Source organism: Protopterus annectens, chromosome 5.part0 (assembly GCF_019279795.1).
Source record: "Protopterus annectens isolate FY-2018-M chromosome 5.part0, PAN1.0, whole genome shotgun sequence".
Taxonomy (NCBI): domain Eukaryota; kingdom Metazoa; phylum Chordata; order Ceratodontiformes; family Protopteridae; genus Protopterus; species Protopterus annectens.
In genome coordinates, this window is record NC_056735.1 from 1,263,462,852 (window position 1) to 1,263,484,578 (window position 21,727).

Here is a 21,727-nt window from a genome sequence, read left to right on the forward strand (position 1 = left end):
TTTCCTGTTTACCTAAGTCGATTTGCCTTTCCCATCTTGTCACTTTTTCACCCTGGTCCACCCATCTGACATTATTATGTTTGGTTACACTGACATGCGGTGGCCTGTTGGACTTATATAGTCCCATGAATTCCTGAGGTAATGAACAACTCAGCACACTATTACCCTCAGTATCCCAGTACAAGGTTCGTAACACTAGTCTATTGGCAGGATGTCTGCACAATGTTTGCTCATATTCCTTGTCAGGCCCTGGTGTGCTACAATAGTACAGAGTACAATGTAACAAATGCTGCTGATCAATGTGAAGGGAGCGTACCTTACTGATGGCTACGTTCATCAGTTCCTCGGTTACTGCCCCTGGACCAGTCGTGACGAGGTCCTGGCTGTACCAATAATGGGATTCACCCTCCGATCGCACCACAAAAGTATCCATTTGCCTTTGTGCCTCCATACCCTTCTTGGTAGGGACTACTGCTATGCCAAAGAGCTGCATAATGTCTCTCCCCAGTATATTTACTGGACATTTTGCAGAAAGTACTATTTTACTTCTCTGGGTCATACCTGAAACAGGGTCAGTTATTGCTATATCATGGGAAAGTGGTTCCCTGTATCGCTGCCCGTTTGCTGCTTTCACTAATATGTAGTCAGGTGATTCTGGGTGTTCCAGTAACTTTGAAGGGTGTATCAAAGTTCGTGATGCTCCTGAATCACACAGGAATCACACATCCTTCCCCTCCACCAGACGTGTAACTTCCGGTTTTGTGTCCGCCAAATAGAGCTCCAAGCTCAACAAGGCTAATTTTAGAACTTCGTTTTCCTCATTTTTTACATCTGTTTGCACTTCCTTTATTCCTTCTACTGCGTTTACATTTTCTCCCTGCCCATTAGTCTCTCCTGATGACTGTTGAACGTTATGACTGTCATATAGTCAATCCTCATCACTCCTATCCTTCCCTTCCATAGACGGTTTTTTATTCAACCTGCAATCCCTTGCTAAATGTCCCCTCTTCCCGCAGTTAAAGCACTCACCTTTTCTCTTTCTTTCCTCAAACACCTCCGAGTCTCTGTCAGAGCGTTTATTGCCCTGAGTGTTTCTCTTACCCTTTTTACCTGACTGTACTACAAAGACTTCTGCTCCGTCTTCAGCTGTGAAGACCTGCGTCTTTTCTTCTTACTGTTAAGATGTCTTTCAGCATGCCTAGCATACTCCAGTACGGCTTGTAGCCTACTCGTTCGGTGATCTATCATATGCTTTGTAATATAGCTACCGATAGGGGCAATGCAACCTTTCAAAAATGCATTTTTCAACTGTTGTTCATATGAACTATCATTTTTCTGATTTGCAGGAATAGGCATACCACTATGGTTATTGAAACATTCCAATAATCTACCATAGTATCCATCTACAGTTTCATTATCTTGTTGTATGCACTGATTAATACAGGTCCAATCTGCTCTAGGTTTCCATTTTTCAGTAATTCTGTCCGTAAGACCCTTCAACGTGGTGTCTACTTCTGCGTCACTATGTGGGAGTGGTTTAAGTTGCACGTCACGAGCATTCCAGACGCCACAAACCATGTGCCAGTCTGGACCTATAATTTATCTAATCACCTTCTCTACTTCTTCCCCATTTAAGTGGTAACTCATTCGCATACCTTGTAAATGTTGTATAAACTTTTCATGATTACTTTGTGGATGGAGAATTCCCTCTGTAACTTTCCGGATATCTTCCGGTGTCCACGGTCTATACACTAGGAGAGTTGGGTCCTGGCCTTCCTGTCCTGCCTGAGGGTTCGGTACTTCAATTAATTGACAGATTTCCTCACTCTGTTCTAGTGACTCTCTTCTTAGTTGAGTGTCCCTAGGTGTTTTACGTGTTCGGGATCTAGTTTCAATAGCTTCTCTTACAAATGGTTGTTGTAATACCTCTGTTGCCACAGGATAACGTGGGGGGGGGACTAGCCTGCCCTCCCGCTTCATATCCTGGAAGTGGTATCGGAGGGGGTGGAGGGGGGCCGCTACTACTGTATTATTATCTTCTTTGTCTAAGTATGATGCTTTCACATTTTTAGTCTTCTGTTCCCTTCGGTTCACTTCCTCAATACACCTATGTGCTTGAGGGATACCCAAATGTCGCTGTTTTTTCACCTGACCATCTGCATCACATTTTAAGTGTTTCAAAAGTTTCACTAACGATATTTTGTCTAATATACCAGCAAAGTCATATTTATTAACCCATTTTGCAAAATATCTCACATTATCTGCTCTCTGCAATTGCATATACTTCGCATCATCCGTCAAGGGCGGATCTCGCGATCTCTTAGTGCACTGATTTCCCATGTCTTCAAAACGACTGTTACGTAACCCTTCACTCGTACCACGTGGTATCTCCTTCCTTGTATCCACTGTAGTGTCTAGAATGACTGTTTACTCTGCTCTGTGTTCCCCTGATCTATGACCAAATGTAACACTACTTCAATTCGTTCTTGACCTGCTATCACAAATCTTAACAACAACACAATGTAACCTGGTCCCTGATCTAAAACAGAGACAAAGAGGGAAACTCTCCTTACCTGAGCCTCCCGTTTATGACTGCACGTTTTCTTCTTGGGATCCAGTTTTCCACTTTTCAGCCACAGATCAGAAAGTGGACAGCCTCTTTACACACAACAATTCAGTCGGAGGTCTTTTCACTCAAGAAGAACCATTTAGGCAACTTCTCCTGCGCAGATTTCTTACCACCCATGCACTCTGACCTGTAGCTTACCAAGGGAATTCTGGCTAAGAAGGACCACAATGTCAAATAAGTTGTTAAAATCAGACTGTAGAAATCAGTAGGCTTTTCTAAATTACAGTCAATAACACAGGAAGCTCAGGTTCACAACGTTTTACTAGTGTACACCGGGAGGCAAAAAAATATACAGTACAAGTATAAGAGTTTTGTCTGACTCTATACAGGAAGCAATTTGTTTATATAGTGTTTACAATCAGCTTTTGCCCACCTTACTGACGTGGTCAGTCACAGGGCATTTCCATCACTATAGTCCGCAATATTCTATTCATACGAAGGTGCTGAGGTAATGCTTTTAAAATGTTTTCCCATAAGAATAACACAGCCTTGCAAGGCACCTGGTCAATTACAGTGTCCTTCTGTAAATGTTGCTCTTTCAAGGTCCCTGGACTGTTCGGATACAATAGTCAGTTCATTTCTTAATACGTTCCTTTGTCTCTCTGGTAAGGAGTTGTACTCTATCTTTGATAGAGCTCACAAGGCCATCCTCCTCAGTGGAAGGAAGGAAGATATACATGTACATACATTTATTTTTCTCTAACCCAGCAGATAATTAATGCTGAAAGACATAAGCCTGCTGAACTGGTTACTGCCAGGGTCAGAGTTCAATCACACTGCAGCTAAGCTTCAGGCAATTACATGCAAGATCATTTCTACTGCCATATTGTAAAGTAGAATAAAATGCATTATATACTATTTGCTTCTACACTGGCACTTCATATGTGTTTATATATATATTTTTCTAACAACATCCATCCGGGCATATGCATGTTATTCCGTCCTTTGCGTTGGCCGTGGGTGTTTGGCCGTCCGGCAACACTACTCTCAACATGTGATGTCCCACCTTTCCCTTCTGTGCCTGTGGCACCCTGTTAGGGCATCCTGTTTGGTAGGCAGATGTTCCGCTATATGTGTTTGACATGTCTGCATAGCTAATCATCGGTACGGTGGTTGAACATCCCGCCTTGTCCAGATGTGTACAGTTATGTGCACCATGGCGTGTGCACGCCTATGGGGTTTGGACGGGTCCATACCACATGCGGGATGTACACATTCTGCCGACACATTCACATGCAGCCATTTGCATATCTGTACCTGAGGTGGGTTGTTAACATGTGGGGTACATATTTGCCCGCGTGGCACTGCCTAACACAATACTTCTTACCACATTTCAGGTATGCGCATTGTGTGTAGGTGTGTAGCTGCGCAAGGCTGCTAGCTGGGTTGGGTGCACGGTCGTACATGGGTGCGGGTTACATGTTATGATGGGGCTATTGTGTATTACATTTGCATGCATGGGTTCTGCTTCTGGATATTACGCTTAGACATACGCCGTCCTGTGTATGCGAGCACGTTGCTGGGTGTGGTACATGTTGCTATGCACATGTTTGCCTGTGTTTAGGGTATCTTGTTTCCTTCTTGTTGTTATATCGACACGGCTACCCGGCTGTGTACTCTCACTACTGCTGGTGACCATTAGGGTTGCCACCTTTTCCAATGCCCAAAGTGGGACATCTTTTGTGGAAACATCGGATTTTGCAGGACAAAACATACCCACAGCAAGTAGAGATGAAAGAACTTCATGTTTTTGCCAAAATAAACGCTTATTCTTATAGCATTTGGGTTGCTTATTCTGTTTCTTATAACATGTATGTGTTTCAAATACAAACTAATTGTTTTATGCTACTATTAAGGTATATTGAGGAAATATTTTTGTCCTGAAATCTCAGGACATTTGCCATCTTTCGATTTTTTGGCGGGACACAACTGTCAAATGAGGGACTGTCCCTAGCAAAGTGGGACAGTTGGTAACCCTGGTGACCATGCCCATGTCGCTACTTCTATGTCGGTGTGGTGCGCTGACATGCTGCGGTACACCTTCACTTGGTATGCCCACTGACAGTGCATTGCAGGACGGACACGGTATTACGCGTATCCTTTGTTCCTTGGACGGGTACACTTAGGGCTTCGTGGGTTATGTTTGCTTCTCCGTTTTGTTGGGACGGGTACTATGTTGCATAATCTGCGTGTGTTTCATTCTCCACGGGCCCTGGCTGGTGCGGTTACTATTACGGGCGGCCTGTGGAAGTCAGCACTTTAGGTTGCTCATCGCCTGCCGGCTTAGCCACGCCTCCGGACGCATCCTACTTGGGCTCGCTCACATGCCCTACGCACGTGTCTGTAGTTGCGGCGCGCACTCATTACTATGCATATGGCGCTGCTACGCCGACTATTCACTGCACCGCCGGCGCAAGCCTTACACCGGCCTTACGCCGAGCTTCATGAATCCCGGGGTTTATTTGAAAACATTAGTTAGCAAAGTACCATCGACCTTTAAAATGTATTGATTAATGTTGCCTCCACTCTGGCATGTAGACCCCGTATAGCTGTGTAGGACTTCTGTAAACTAACCCATATACCCTCTTCATTTATTGAGTGCAACCTACAACATATTTCAGACAATGGTGACCAGACATGAACAGTGACTGTTAATCCCAACATTAACTTATACTTGGAAGCTATAATACATATTACAGCATGCTTACTTGTTTTAACTTGCTTTACCATTTCAGGTAGGCAGTGAAAACTTAATAAAGATGTAGGATGTTCCAGGTATGTCACACCTGACTGTTAAGACTGCAAATTCTGTAAGTAATTTATTGTATAGTTACCTTATGCATTAAGTTATTACTTTGATGTTTTCCTACTTACCACATGATTTCCTCATCCTTGCCAGGCACCCTGCATGGGACTGGACATTGTGAGCCCTCTCTTCTGCAGCTGTGGGAAGAGAAAAAAAATTATGCATACCAGTTTTGAACAGATTTAGCTTGTATATTTCTAAATTTCTGGCAAACATAGTTGAATATCTGTGGGGTTTCTCCAGCCCTAGCCTCCTGGACTCAGGTGTCCAAGGTTCCCCTCTTTCTCTCCTTCAGGTCAATGTAGTGGTGATGACACTCCTCAACAGTGCGGGGGAACCAGTAGCACTGGTAAGTTCCCTGGCCAACTGATCCCAGGCCTCAGACTTAGACTCTGAGCCCTGGTAGTTGTCCTGCAGCAGTGGGAGTTCATAATTCTTAACTAGGAGTCCAACAAACACTCTGGACCCCTGCACATCTTACTTCGTACATGAAAGCACACTCCTTCTCCAGCAGCACCAACCATACCCACAGCCAAGTTAGAACTCCAATGAATGATGTGAAATTCTCACCTATTGGCCTTTAAATAGGCTGCATTCTCGCCCTTACATGTCATGGCCATTGGCATGGAAAACAGTTGCAAAAATAAAAAACAAAATGTTATTTTTTTTAGCCTATTTCGGCTGTTTAAACATAGGGCAGTGGCACGCAAATGGGATCGGGCTGAAATTAAAAAAAAAAAAACTTGAAATAAGCATTCTATCCAAAATCACAATTTTGTCATTATACTCAATGTCAGGCAGAAGACAACATGGCCAGTGAATAGTGGTTGCTAAGGGGGAAGGCTTAGTGTCAGACTTGTAACTAGGCATTAGCAGGCAATCCTATGCAAATGAGGGGAATGATACTGAATCCCAGATCCCCCCTCATGGCTAGCCTGCACCCAACTGTGTCTGTGCAGGAAGACCATGGTGCAAGCCTAAGAGCTAGCTGACATCATAGAGGGGTGTGTCAGGCATACTGTAAGCTTATTGGAGCCCTGTGGCTTGGGTTTGCCCTTAGCTTAGCAGAGCTAAGCAAGGGGGTGTGTCTGAGGCTGCCTAACACTCTTTACATTGCCTAAACGGGTGTGCATGCCTCGCACCATGTTTTAAAGGAAAAAAAAAGTAAAGCAGGAATTAGCAGCTCCGTGCACATCTGAGCACTGTGTTTCCATGGCGCGCACCTGGGTTTAATCAGGAAGGCAATGGGAAGGGAAAACTGCAGTAGGAAGGTAATCTAGGAGAGCTAGCATAGCTGGCAGGTGAAATGTATCAGAATCAGCCAATTACACAAGCAGCAGCCCAGCACACAACTATAAACTATGCAAACACCTTTCCCTCAGGTTTTTCCCACAAACTCTGCACCACCGGTGTACACAAGTGGGGAAATTTTACCAAACAAAAGCAGCAAAATGATAGAGGCTGCAGCAGCTATCATAAATCAACATGTTGAGGCTGAGGGTGGTGAGGATGAGAATGCTGACAACCAACCTACAGTGAGGAGAAGGAGAAGAGTGTATAGACCTAGGGTAACCTACCACGGGCTACATGAGATGGAGATAGTGGAGCACTATAGGGTGGACAGGGACCTCCTACAGCAAATTGTTGAGCTGTACCGGCCACACCTCACACACAGAACCAACAGAGGGGAACCCATCCCAGTAGATACCAAGATATGTGTAGGCCTAAGAATAATGACCACAGGTACCTTCCAAAGGCCAACTAGGGACATCATGGGGATCTCAGAGGCATCAGCATCCAGGGTACTCCACCAGTTCAAGGATGCCATGTTAGCACATGCCGGTCAGCACTTATATTTCCACAACAGCCGTGAGGCGTTGACCAGCAATATGCATCTCTTCCACCAAATAGCAGAATATCCTGAGGTAGTGGTGCTATAGACTGCATAAACATATGCATCAAAGTACCACCTGGTTAGCGGGGTAGGGTCTACATCAACTGCAAGGGCTTCCCCTCCATCAACTGCCAGGTTGTGTATGTTGCCCAGGGCATTATAATGAATGCGTGTGATGGCCGTCCTGGAAGCTATCATGACTCCCACATCTGGCATATGACACAGCTGTACCAGAGATTTGCCAATGGGGACATCCCTTATGGCCACCTAGTGAGGGATGCTGGTTACACACTGTAACAGTGGCTGATGACACCTATCAGAAATGCACACACACCCAAACAAGAACTCCATAATGAGGCACACACACAGACCAGAATCTTAATAGAGCATGTGTTTGGGATGCTCAAGTCACAGTTCTGGTGCCTGGATACATCCGGTGGAGCCTTGCACTCCTCACCAGATACATGTACCCAAATTGTCATTGTATGTGCCATGCTACACAATATGATCCTGCAGAAACAGCTGCAGCAGGAACAGCATGGGGCAGGGCCACACAGCCTCCCACCTTTGCCAAAGCCTGCACAGGCACAGAGTGACTCGGAGAAGGAACAACCAGAGCCTGCCCCAGTAGGCAGAAGGAGGCATGCCCCGTTTGCCCAGGCCGTGGCAAAGAGTCAATGCATAGCACATATACTGACACAGTAGAAACCCAAGGAATGGTACCTCTCTCGGAATTGCACATATAGTAAAAGGGATGCCAAACATGACACTACCTGTGCTTAACCACGTATAGGGAGTGTGCTATGTACATCCGACATAGTCAGCCCTCCAGCACCATCCTCAATACTGGCACAGCCACAAGTTAAGTCCCTCTCCCTGTCAATTGCTGAATGGAGTAGTATGTGTTGTTACTTGTATCTATGGTATGGATGTGAGCATGCAAGGGAATCAGGTGGCTGAATGGGATGCCAGCAGATAGCAGACACCTATAGTGGCAGCATGAGATCTGTAAAGCATACTGGTGTCACCATAGTAGCTAATACTAGACAAGGTGACAAAACTCACTGCAGGAAATGTAGTGGGCCACATGTGTGTCCATAGGACAAATATATGCCAGTCAGGGAGGCTCACATACCCAACAACAGTCTCAGCCAGCAGGACAGGCATAGACAAACACAAACAAACTCTGATTGATGGTTATGGAGAACAGCCCCCCTCCAGACCTACACAGACAGACTACAACAGGTCAGGCAGTGGGATGTTAGTTCTGAAGTGTAAGAAGTCAGAAACTGAAATGTAGGTCAATCAAACCTAAGACCTGTAGTACAATGACATGCCTCTAGTCAGCATAATAGGTCAGAATACAGAATGAAATGGAGTACCTGAAATACCAGTACAGTCATAGCAAATGTGCACAAGTGTCAGGTGTGCCCCGCCAATCCTATGTAGAAATTTAGTAACATGTATGTGTAGGTGTAATAACAGTGGTGCACGGATTACCTGAGCTGGCCGAGGTAGCATAATAGATTGTAGCATGTGTACAATATGCAGGGCTGTGTGTATTAGGCTGGTGTGTGTTGTATATTGTGTGAGAGAGGTCAGTATGTATGCATGGTGAGATTTGTCCTGGTGGCCACTGGGCAGTACTGCCGATGACAAGGCCAAGTTCTCACAACTGCAGTGCCAAAAACAATTCTTCCCAGCAAAACACATTCCAGCAGTAAGCCATAGTAAATGTTTGGAAGTAATATGTGTCACCATCTGAAAGATGGACATGGCATAAATGTGGGCTCAGACATACAAGCAGTACACAGAGGGAAGTACCCCAGACAGACAGTGTATAATATGCAACTGTCAAATGGACACACCCTTTGAATTGTACATACTGGTTAGCAGTACATTAGTTGGGCTTGTAGTAAGGAATACTGATGTTGTTTGGCAAGACACTGGCAGGCCACAAAGGTCACAGGTATGAAGTATTGAGAAACAGCTGATGTTCCTGCACAAGCCAGCATAAGTGGAATACCCCATGCATATCTGTGAGTCTGGGGAAAACCTGAACTGCAAATGCTGAAATGTAACAATTCAAAGAAGTATGATTTTTTTTTTTCTGCAGATCCTAATTTTTTGTGCAATAATAAAACAAAACAGCATGCTCTCTGAAAGGGTATTTATTGCACATCATTAAAGCAAGTAACATCCACTCTCCTCCCCCAAACAGTCAGTCGGATTAGGATGTGGTGAGTGCCATTTCAACCATGCTGCATGTGCAGCAAGAAATGCTGCTGGACAATCAGTTAAGTTCAGTAATTCTTTTTAGTTATATTTAGTTACCTCTCACAAACCTGTCTTCTTGTAATAATTTAAAAAGGCCTTACAACTTTTTCAGGGCAATGCTACACAATTCCTTACATCTGTAACTGCAAGTTTTATTTATCACTGTATTACATGCAGTCAGCATCAGTAGCGGCTGGTAACTTCAAATCAAAGGGGGGCTGCAGGAGACAGCTGAATGGGTGGAGTCAATGGGAAGGAGTGTGGCCAACTAGAAAGGGGAGGGGCTATGCTCAAAACCAGAAAAACTGTAACTTAAATTAAATACGCTGCCCTGGGTGCCAAACCATCATTATGAGAGTCCAATCAAGACAAAATGAAGTGCAGAAGAAAAAAATATTTCAATGCATTGGCTGCATGACAGCTTACTTAATATCTAGATGGAAACAAAAAGGTTGTGAGGCATGAAAAAATAAATTACTTTTTAAATACATTACTAGAATGCCAGTCAAAATCAAGCACCTGAACAAAGCCAATAATGGGGGAATACAGCCCCCAAACATATTCAGTGAATTCAGTTCTCACCATAGCTCTTAACCTCTTAGCAAAAAACACATGGGCAAAGCCAGTAATGGGGGAATACAGCCCCCAAACATATTCAGTGAATTCAGATCTAACCATAGCTCTCAACCTTAGCACACAAAAAAATTGTACAAAACCAATAAGGGGGGAATACAGTCCCAAAAATAGGGACAAATTTCAAATATCCATCTTATAAACTTAGAAAATTGCTAGAATGAAAGGTTTTGTGTTACCATGTACTTTCTGAAGAATATGAAGTCTGAAATTCAAATGCTTGTCATTTTTATTTATAGCCAAATAATGCAGCATGCAGAACAGGTGCCCCATGCTGGTGTGTCCCTAGCTGTAAGCAGCACCTTGCCAGCATCCAGAAAGTATTGGCATTAACACCTTGCACACCTACCCTGTCACCCCAGGGGAATATAGTGTATTGCAGTCTGGGACTGTAGGAGTGACACAATGCAATGGCCTGCTACAGCTGGCCTGCATCACTACCAAATGACCTACAGTCCTCTGCCAAAGGCCTGTGTCTCACCTGTACTGCCACTGTATGTTATGTTATGGACTCCTAAATAACAACATAACACAGTCCACAGAACCCAAATGCAAGACCATGTGGACAAATCCCAGTAACATGTCCACCATGTCCTACTGCATGAACTGTGGACCAACACCGAATTACTGCTGGGATGAGGTGATAACTATAGGGAATTATCAGATAATGTTTGCATAATGTTTGGAAGAGGATAGCATAATGGGGGGGGGGGGTAGGAGCATGGGTGGTATGGAGTGTGTGAAGTCCGAAACTCAGCCATGTGCACATACTATCCCTGCCTGCAAACACAGGAATGGGTGGCTACAAACCTGCTCATAAACCACATTGTGAAGGGGTAATGTCCAAAATTATGACCCCTGCCTCTGGGTAACCTGTGTGAATCTGTACAGCTGTGAGGTATGGCCACAGCAGGATATGGCCATACTGTCACGTTGATTCATAGGTTCATAGATTAGCACTAAGCTAACTGCCCTTGCGAGCCATTTTAAGCCTAGCCATTTATCCCTTGTGAGACTCAAACCCTGCACCTTGTGCTTGCAAGGCAAACACCTTAACCATTAGGCCACCCTCCCAAGCATGGAATCCTCAGCCACCACTGTACCGTGGTGCTGAACCATTTCCACAGACCCTGCAGCAAGTTTCTGCAGCATCCCCTCCAGAATGGCAAGAATATGTAGGCTGCAGACCACAATACTGGACACAGCTGCATTCACCCTGTGTTCCCCAGGATATCACAGCAAGCAAATATGTATACCTGACAGTACTTGATGACATAAAACATCACAGTGTAAAACAGTACATATGTCTGAATATCTCTGCTAACACCAAGACCATGTAGCAGAAGCAGCACAGACACAATTACCTACAGTAACCCACTATCCTTTGCCCATTTTAACCCTGTATTGTCAACCAATCTACAGATATCTCACAGAAACAGGTTGCTAGCTGTAGGTGTAGAACACAAAAGCCTGTGCTGGAGTACAATCTACCAGAATAGATTCACACATTCAATACAGAAGGTCATACTGGGTATGCTCCCACACTTACAGACATGAAGCCCATGTCTGGCAACAACCTATCTGACAGTCAGAGATGTTAGTGCACACACTCCTCAGTACACACCAGTCATGCTTTGCATACACATTGAATAGGAATACACACATATATCCAAGGACAACACACTATAATAGGCCAAAATAACACATACATAGATGTGTGGAAGACAGTGACAGACAGAGACAAAGATTCTCCCATCATGAGCCCTGTCCCACCCAGCATACATCCAATTGGCTAAAACCACATGATGTGCAAATGTCAATCACTGTAGACATTTGCCTCTGGTATCCCTCAGCACTATAGTTTATGTGGTGCTTGTGGTAACTGTAACATGACTGTACAAGTCAGTAGTCATCTAGCAGTTGTATACACATACCTGTGAAATATAAACCTGTGTGCACCTGAGTGTTTGTGTCTGCCTCTAGATGAATGGGTTATGGCCCATGCACACACACTGCACTTCCCATTGCCCTACTATGGCAAGCCTGCTGATGTCTTCACCTGAAATACACCTTTGGTGAAGTAATAGCCCAATAATGTATGTGGCATATCCTATAACTGCGTAATGCTGTAGTGTGATGTACTAGTTAGGAAGGAGTTCTAATCTCAGACATGGCAACTGTGCGTGTGTGTGTGTGTGTGTGTGTGTGTGTGTGTGTGTGTGTGTGTGTGTGTGTGTGTGTGTGTAGGGATCAATACTTTTGAGGCCGTTCACACTCACTACAATTTCAAATGCCCTACTTTTGCAGGGCTGCTGATGTCATTCACTTTGAAATACACCTTTGTGGAAGGAGTAGCCAAGTAACCTCCATGGCGCGTGCTATAACTGTGAAATTCTGTAGTGTGATAGACTAGTTTGGTAGGAGTTCTATTCCCACACATGGCAACTGTGAAACTCTGTGTGCAGTGCATGCATTTCATTGTGTGTGTAGGGATCAATGTTTTTGTGGCCATTCACAGTCACTAGGCACACATAAAAATAGAAAACATTGATAACTATGCAGTAACAGAGACCTGATCCAAGGCTCCAGAGAGCACCCCTGCAACACCAGGTACAGCTCTCACCTTACATGTTGGACACCAAACCAGGACCAAAACAATAAAGGTGGAGGAGTGTCCATATTCACCAAGGATATTCACACCACCAGGGTACTTGCCCAACAGAATGTGTCTGAAATACCCAAGGTGCAACTAACAAACAATAGGTTAGACTGCAATCCAAATTGTATAGCTTGCTACAGATCCCCCGCCATGCCCCATGATTCCCACTATAGCTTTTGAAACATGCTGTGCAATATTATGATACAATCAAACACCTTAATACAGGATGACTTACCCTACCCTGCCATTAACTGGGAAAAATTCTTGTGTACCAACACGTGTGTGCCCAATGGTTCTTGGAAGTCATAATTCCCAATGCCCTGGATCAAGTCACCCATAGCCCTACCAGGGGCTCAAATATCCTAGACCTGGTCATTACCAACATGGGAAATCAATGCTCCACACCTCTGGTCACCCCATCGGTGGTTACGTCTGCCCATGAGCTAATCACCCTTAACATCAACATCCCTCCCCCACACCCCAGTAAGGAAACCTCTGTAATGCACATCTCCAAAGCAACACGTCAGGTGTGACTAACATCATGACACCCATGCAGATGAGAACTGAAAGGATGACTGCTGAATCCTACATGAAGGCACTGTACGAGTACATCCACTCGTGCATGAATCGTGCCATCCAATATAGAACTAAGACACTCCCCACCAAGAAAAGGAAGCAAATGTGGTGACCCCCCTGCCATAAACATACTGTACAACAAAAGGAGGAAACTGTTGCAGAAAGGGGGGAACTTCCAGGATGCAAAATACCCCTTTACCAGCCACAGTAAGAAGCAGAAATCCCTCATAACATCCACCAAAGCTAGTTACAAACATAATATAGCCAAAGATGTCAAAGACAGCTGCAAGCGATTCCATGGCTATATGAGGAATCTAAATGGCAATGCTCAGATATGCTCTGAGCTACAACAGGATGGTATTAAATATACTGCCCCAAAGATATTACCAATATCCTGGCAGATCGATTCAGTGCCAACTACACCCCCTCCCACCCCCAAAGGGCAAATCCCAACACAGAAAGATTGCCAGATTCCAGTAATAATGGCAACATAGGTAAAAACCACACTCTCCAGAGCTAGGACAACAGCAGCCATGGGACCAGTGAATTTCCTGGGCTGTGTACTACATGAGCTACAAAATGAACTGACACCTCACCTATATGCCATGTCTAATCATAGCCACACCTCAGACTTCATGCCCTCTGTGTGGCTCACACCTACAGTTATTCCAGTCCACAAGGGGGGATCCACCTTGGATCCTGGGAACTACAGCCCCAGCAGTATGATGTGCCTGATCTGCAAGGCCATAGAATGTATTATCATGGAAATTAAAACAAAGACATTGGCAACCTGAAAACACTGGACCCCAACCAGGTTGGGTTTGTGAAGGGCCGATCATGTCACCTCAACCTGACTGACAACTGTGAACCAATCTCCAGAGCTGTGGACAAGGGTAAAGTGGTTCACACAGCCTATCCGGACCTCACCAAGGCTTTCAACACCTCCCCCCATTCTAGAATCAGAGATAAATGTATCAAGCTGGCCATTAATCCCTATGTCACTCAATGGGCTGCCAACTGCTGTTACTGACAGAACCCACACTGTAAATGTAGGTGACACCAATCCCAGGCCCAGACAAGTGACAGTTGGAGTACCTTAGGGTTCAGTCCTGGCACCGCCCTTGTTTGGCATCTACTGCTATGAAGTAGAGTCCAACAGTAAGGGACTCTGGCAAACAAAGGTTGCAGATGACTGCACACTGGGAGCCAATATTGAATCCCCACATGATGTGGATATTCTACAGTAGGGCCTTACAGAAAGACATGCTTGGTGCCTGAGCCATGGCCTCAAGATCAATGCCAAGAAATTTATAGTTATTCACTTTGGGAAGGGTCATGTACCTGTGAAGTACCACATAGGTGGCAGTACGCTAAACACCTAAGGTGTGATAACAGACTTAGGAACACAGGTGGACAGTGGTCTCACCTTTGATAACCACATCACCACAACAGTCAGGAAATCCACCTATGTGGCACACCTCACCACTAAGGCCTTTACATCCAGGAAAAGGAGGCCATTGTCTCACTGTAGTCCTCTCTCAGTAGACCCAGTACAGACTACCACAGCCAGTTATGTATGTACCTCACAAGACATCTGCAACAACTAGAAAGGCTACAGACATACCTCACTAAATGAACCACAAGCCTAAACCAGATGCCTTATGCTGACCGTCTGAAAATCATTTAGCTATACTCTGTCACATATTGTGTTCTCATAGGTGATCTCTGCTTAATGTACCATGCCATGTCAAACCCACATCTGTTGGACATGCTGCACTTAAAGAATTCTAAACCCTCACAGCCACATGCTCCAGGGGTCCAAATTATATTATCACAATGAACAATAATGCTGGAGGGATGTGTTCCTGACCCAGAGACTCCCCAGACATTGGAATAGACTGCCAATACATGTCAAGCAGAGTGCCTGTTTAGCCCTCTACAACAGGAACCTGGACAATTGGATGGTAGATAGGAAATTGACCCTGGGCATCATGTTAGCTGCCCTGCTAGACAGGGGTCCAAAGAAGTACATATTGTGGGAAGACATAGCCAGGGAATTTTCATGTCTAGGCATGTATAGGCCCTAGGGCTGATAGCCTAGTACCAACCTATGAACCTATGAACTACACTTTCCATTGCCCAACCTTGGCAAGGTTGCTGATGTCATTTACTTTGAAATACACCTTTGTGGAAAGACTAGCCCAGTAATCTCAGTGGTGTGTGCTAAAACTGCATAATGCTGTACTGTGATATAGTAGTTAGGTAGGAGTTCTAATCCCAGACATGGCAAGTGTAAAAGGTTTGTGTGTGTGTTTGGTTGTCTGTATAGGGATCAATGCTTTTGAGGCCAATCACAGTCACTACAACTTCCATTACCCTATTTTGGCAAGCCTACTGATGTCATTCACTTTGAAATACACCTTTGGGGAAGCACTAGACCAGTAATCACTGTGGCACATGCTATAACCGAGTAATGCTGTAGTGGGATGTACTAGTTAGGTAGGAGTTACAATGCCAGACATGGCAAGTATAAAGGTTTGTGTGTTTGTGTGTGTATTTGTTTGTCTGTGTAGGGATCAATGCTTTTGATGCCATTCACAGTCACTACAACTTCCATTGCCCTACTTTGGCCAGCTTACTGATGTCATTCACATTGAAATACACCTTTGTGGAAGGAATAAGCCAATAATCTCTGTGGCACGTGCTATAACTGCAGAATGCTGTAGTGAGATGTACTAGCTAGGTAGGAGATCTAATCCCAGACATAGCAACTGTGAGACTTGGTATATATGTGTGTGTGTGTGTGTGTGTGTGTGTGTGTGTGTGTGTGTGTGTGTGTGTGTGTGTGTGTGTGTGTGTGTGTGTGTGTTTGTCTTATGTATCCTGTGTGGAGATAGCTGTGAGTGTGTAACAACAGGACTCATTGTAGAGTGGGCTTTGCAAATTTCTTATATGGTGGGCCTATTATATGTCACAATGTCCACCTTACAAGGATAACAGATGTCAAACAGCAGAGATGCTGGGGTACACAATCCATACCCCTACATGTGACATCATGGCTTGACAAACAATATAGGCAACCTCTGTATTACCCAGAGAACACTCTCCACCCATGTCTCATACACAAACACATTTGGCTGGGCAGCAACAACTATGTTGGTAGTTCCCTGCATATTGCCCACAGATAGTAACCACGGTGTGGTTGCAGTGCAATACAGAGGACATAGCACCCTGTCCCATCCCTACAATAGGCAAATCATTGCATACAGTGCTCCTTCACTATGTTCCCCACTGGACACCTGCAACAACTGTAGAGCCAGGAAATATAACCCACAAAGGACATACCATGTCTTATACACATGCCCTGTATGGACAGATGCTACTGACACCAGGGAATACCTGTATCATGCTGTCAGTGTAGGTGCAGGGTCAACCTGGTGTCCACTGCCAGTTCTCACCACATGAAGTCAGGAATGGCACATCTGATGACAAAAATCTGTCTACACAACATGCCCCAGACACCCCAGGTACACTTCCATATGTCACAGAACATGCATGTGGGACATGTGCACATCCCAGACACTGTCTATGTCATGGAATATAGAACACATACATGGCAAGCATTGCACAGCACTGGCCACCCACAATAGTAACCCAGATGACTGGATGGTGAATACAATACCCACCTGTGTGGGCATCCAGACACTACACCCCTGAGCCACACTGCAGACCATTGTCATGTGGCCTGATGCCAAGGTATACCCTTTACCTAGCCTTGTACAGCCTTCTGGCACAGTCAACTACTACACACCTGTGAAGCAATACACCCATGCATGTCAGTACTGGCAAACCTGTGTCTGTGTGTGTGCTTGTGCGTGTGTGTGTGTGTGTGTGTGTGTGTGTGTGTGTGTGTGTGTGTGTGTGTGTGTGGAGTATAAAGATTTGGACACCATTCACACTCAATACACCTCCCATTGGCCTACTGAAGCATGTCTTCTGATGTCAGACACCATGACATACCCTTTGCCCATATATCATCCTGATAACCCCTGTGGTGCATGTGATACCTGCATATTACTGTATTGTGGCAAACTAGCTAGTTAAGAAGGCTAATCCTGACCTTGCCAACTCTGATAATGTGTGTGAGTCCCTGAGAGAGTGTGTGGCTGTGTCAACCTTGACACCTGTTCATGTGGACAGACACATGTACTACACCTACCTTATCCCTCCTTTATCACTGTTGCAAATGTCACTCACTATCAACTATACCTTTGGACAGCTCCCCAACACATAAGCTTTGTGGTGCATGCAATAACTGCATAGACATGTGATAGCAATACACAGTCAGGCATGGGTTTGAAACCCTGTACTGGTAAGTGTGTGACACAAACATACGTAGGTTTTACTCTCCCAACCCCTCCCTGTCTTACTTTGTCTCTGTCTGTGTCTCTCACTCCCTCTCTGGTGGATGTGGTGAAGTACACCTGCTTTGCTTAGGCAGCAGCTTATGTTTTGTAAGTGATGCTCATGATCAGCTGATGGCCTGTGCACAAATTGCAGTCCCCCACTAGCTGATTGCATGTGAAACAGCTGTGGTAACATTCCCATGGCCAATTGCATGGAAACACACACCTATAACTAGGAACATCATGTGGGTGTTGGTCCTTTTCACTGACTGTGAGCAGGACTTCATGTCGGTGTTTGGCAAACAGCGTCACAGATGGTAGTGGGATATACCTCTAACAACATACACTGTGGAGACAGGCCAACAAACAGGAGGGGGATATTCCAGACATGACTACAGAATGTAAGTGTTGCTCTTCCGCATTTGGAGTAATGTTGGGCTAACAGGGTTTGTGTGGATATGGCTGGTCTACATGATTTAATACCTGTTAAGACAGTGTTGTGTGTTTGAGGAAACTCACACATGTAGGGTTATCTGCAGACTGTTTGGAGTCTTATGTTTCTCGTGTTACTCACAGATCACCTATCGTAGAATTGCAGAACCATAGTGTGATGATAGCAGTCAGTACATGGTGACAGCCATGAGAGTTACTGACTTTATATCACTCATAAGACATATGTCACAACAAACCCTGTTACAACAGTAAATGTATGTGGGTATCACAGCAACATGTCAATATTGTCCCAGTGTTTGTGCTCCAGCCACAAGTCTGTCAACCTTTGTACATATGTCATACAGTAAGAGGTGCATATGTTCTGTACACCATTATTTATTGACATCATACCTGATAACTAGCCAGTCAGATATCAGACTGCTAGATATGTTATGTATAGTAGGGGTTGTATTTGAGGACATAACCTGGGCATTCTGTGATTGTGTGTACAGTAGTGGGGTCTGTGTACTTATGGTGGTTGTCGACAGTATGTGTATTGCAAATATGTACCTTGGCCAGTCTATCACACTATCTGTGGCAGATATCATTGTTCTTGGTCCTGATCTATCTGATGCTACATGCTGCTCCAGTGTATGGTACCCAATTGGCTCACATGTTTTTAGGGCAAACACACACATGTCCCATACCACAAACAGGCACTGGAACACACTGTGTCATGGCCCAATATATGTAGGGTTAGTGTGTGAGTGGCACATATGAGGATGGTGTTGCTCAGACAGTCCATAAACTGTAATATTAAGCTTGATTACCATATGTGGCACTGGCTGTGTTTATATTGGTTGTGGGTGTGCACTTTCACACAGATATCTGTTACTCTGTGCTTTGACATGCCTGTAAAGCCTGCTATATTTGCAGGTACATATGTATTTCCCCATAAGAAATGTAGGCCAGTGTTGTGGCAGTCTGCATGTAGTTAGCACAGTGCTTTGTTACATGCCTAGCAGCTTAGTGTAATTACCCAGTGTGATGTTATGTCCAGATATTTGCCAAATTTACTGCTGCTGGGCCACTATAACTGTTGCATATTTCTGACAAAGCAGTGGGATGCTGTACAGATGTATGTCACTAACTACTGGGTAGTATGTGGCCATGTGACCTCTGCACCACCCGTTATTATGTCTCAGGACAGCCAGGAGTGTGTGAATGTATAAACTGTGTGGGCATATGTAGTCCAGTATTTACGTGCTATACCCATGTACATGGCTGTTTACATCCACATTGTCAGGCTTGGTCCACATGGCTCACGCTAAGGGGATCTGTGTATACCTCTGGACTGACCAGAGTGTGCCAGACTGCCCACATATATTGGTCATATCTCTGCTGTAGTCAACTGGATCATTACTGTGATATCAGTGGTACTGTACTCTGATGACCTTAAGATGTATGTCAGTAACTGATGGTGTACATGTCAATAGCAAATGTGACCTCCCACACACAACATGTCTGTTAAGACAACCCCTGTTACAGTAGCAACAGTCTACATATATGCCTGCAATACATACATGACATCCCCTTGCACTAAGAGGTTGAGAGTATTGGTGCTGAGGTATAACTCCACTCCATTCTGGACATATGGTAAACATATATGTATATATATATATATATATATATATATATATATATATATATATATATATATATATCCATATAAATGTATATATCCATATGTCTATATAGACATATACACATATACATATCTACATACATATATGGATATACATAGCTACATATATATGCATATACATACATATATATATATATATCTATATATGTCTAGACATATACAGATATATAGATACATATAGTTATAGGTATCTACATATATATATATATATATATATATATATATATATAGATATATATATATATATATATATATATATATATATATATATATATATATATATATATATATATATATATATATATATATATATATATATATATATATATATATATATATATATATATATATATATATATACACATATACATATACAGAGAGATCTATATATATGGCCATATATATGATGCACTATACAGATGTGTATCAATACATATATATGAATATATATGTCTATGTACATGTACACATATATCTACATATGTATATGTATATATCCATATCCTTGTCAAGTGTAAACATTACTGTTGTGTATACCTTCTCAGATGCATCACACCATATGTATCTGATATGTGTGCATTTAGATATAACAACATATGTGATGCAACAGTAATATCATTAACAAGTACTATACAATTGTAGAAGTCACAGCAATTGTTCAATACTATTCAATATGTGTACTGACATATATTGGAAAAGCAACAGCTGTCTTCACAGCTGTCATGATGTAGCGGTTAATTACTGTGACTACAGTGTACATTGTCCTGGGTTCAAGACCTGCAAGGGCTGTTTATTTTGTTGCTTGGCAGAACAAGGGCTGTTGGATACAGAGTGGTTAAGGCAGTTTTGAGCAGCATTAAGCATGTTTGTCCGGGTTTGCGCAAAGCTAAACAGTGCTAAGGTACAGTTAAATATATGGGCACTTACACCATGTAGACTTCAATTACCAGTGCGCAAATGTGCTTAGCTGTTATATTGCAGCAATGCTGACATCTGCTAAGCATGGCTCAGCCCAGGTAACCAGTGCCCACTTCCCAGTCTGATAACATAGCAGGGTAATGACATCTGTAATAAGTGTATGTAATGCCATGTACATAACATGGGTCTATGTGCTGTCATTACAGTAGCAAGGGGTGTGAGTCTCCTATCTGGGACACTTGGGTATATATGGCTTGTACAACACTCTTATCCATGTGAATGTGTTACATACAAGGGTAGTATCCCAGGTTATATGCAGTTACACTAGCATGTAGTGTATCATTACATTACTACTGCTGACAGTGCTTTCCCAAGCAAGAGTAGATTGCTAATTGTAGTACTGGAAACAAACACCCCTTCATGCATAGATGTAATCTGTGTCCTCCCTGTCATGTTCCTGGCATGTGAGCTGTGTCACATTATATATTTCCTACTGGATAATGATCTGACATGTGAAAAATAACTGTAGACTACTGTCTGTAAAGCACATGTCAGTGAGGGCTGCAATCATGTAATAATAGCATACCTACCGGTGTCAGATGTCTATCTGTCAACACATTAATCCTACTGCATAGCTAGTTGGTGAGCTGATGTCTGTCAGTCCCTGTACAGATGTGCAGATGTCAGCTATCCATATTGGATATGTACAGGGGGTCTATATTGCAACATTGAACTCACAGGAGTTTGAACATTGTAATATTGAACTCAAACATTCAAAATACGAAAATAGTG